General features: G+C 44.0%; 1 pseudogene; it reads left to right on the top strand.

Annotated features, from left to right (window-relative positions):
- The first annotated feature begins 564 nt into the window (after positions 1-564).
- On the top strand, positions 565-915 carry LOC109264240 (40S ribosomal protein S20-like; annotated as a pseudogene).
- The last annotated feature ends 255 nt before the right edge of the window (positions 916-1,170 follow it).

The raw sequence follows: 1,170 nt of genomic DNA, 5'->3' as shown, positions 1-1,170 counted from the left end.
AGAAGAGCAGACACATTTTCCATAAAGGAATGATAATTAGACTGACAATAGATTTCTCATCAGCAATAAGCATTGCCCTAGAAATGTATACCCAGCCAATATATCACATAAGAATAGGAGCAAAATAAAGAGTTTTAGAAGAACACTAAGATTGGGGGTGCCTGGGTGGTTCAGTCAGTTAAACATCCAACTTTGGGTCAGGTCATGATCTCACCATTAGTGAGTTCGAGCCCTGCATGAGGGGAGCTCGAGCCCCCCTTCACTGGAGCCCAGCTTGGGGCTTCACGCTGTCAATGTGGGATTCTCTCTCTCTCTCTCTCTCTCTCTCTCTCTCTCTCTCTCTCTCTCTCTCTGCCCTTCGCTCACTGGCACCCTCTCTCTCTCAACAACAACAAAAAATCTCTCTTGTTAAAAAAAAAAAAAAAAAAAACACCACTTAGCTCTTTGAGGAAGATTGGTCCAGATGAAATGGAGCTAGTTCTGCCCAGAGGCAGCTCCTGCAGCTCCTGACTCCTTGGTGTTTACTCTTGCAGAGAAACAGGTGGGTCAGAAAGCCCCAAAGCCATGGCTTTTAAAAGATAGAGAAGGACACTCAAGGAACCGGAGGTGGTGAGTTAGAATTATTCTAACCAGCCAAACTGTAAAATCTTTGGAGGTGGTGCCTGCGGATTTGATCAGAGGCACAAAGAGAAAGAATCTCAAAGTAAAAGGAACAGTCCAGATGCCCACCAAGACTCCAAGAATCACTACAAGAAAAATTCGTCGTGGTGAAGGTTCTAAGACATGGGTCATTTTCAGGTGAGGATTCACAAGCAGCTCATTGATTTACAAAGTCCTTCCAAGATTGGTAAGCAGATTACTTCCACCAGTATTGATTCAGGAGTTGAGGATGAAGTCATCACTGCTGATGTTTAAATCAACCTTTTTTACAAAACTGATTATCCGCTGTTCATTTTTTGTTAATGTTTATTTATTTTTGAGAGAAAGAGCACAAGAGGGGAGGGGCAGAGAGGAAAGACACAAAATCCAAAGCAGGCTCCAGGCTGACAGCACAGAACCTGACACGTGGCTCGAACTCATGGACCACAAGATCATGACCTGAGCCAAAGTTGGATGCTTAACTGACTGAGCCACCCAGGTGCCCCTGATTATCAGTTGTTAAAAGAGGAA

The sequence above is a fragment of the Panthera pardus genome, unplaced genomic scaffold (genome assembly GCF_024362965.1).
Source record: "Panthera pardus isolate Hobbes unplaced genomic scaffold, ASM2436296v1 HiC_scaffold_22, whole genome shotgun sequence".
In the NCBI taxonomy this organism is placed as follows: Eukaryota; Metazoa; Chordata; class Mammalia; order Carnivora; family Felidae; genus Panthera; species Panthera pardus.
This window is presented reverse-complemented; position numbering and strand designations above follow the sequence as displayed.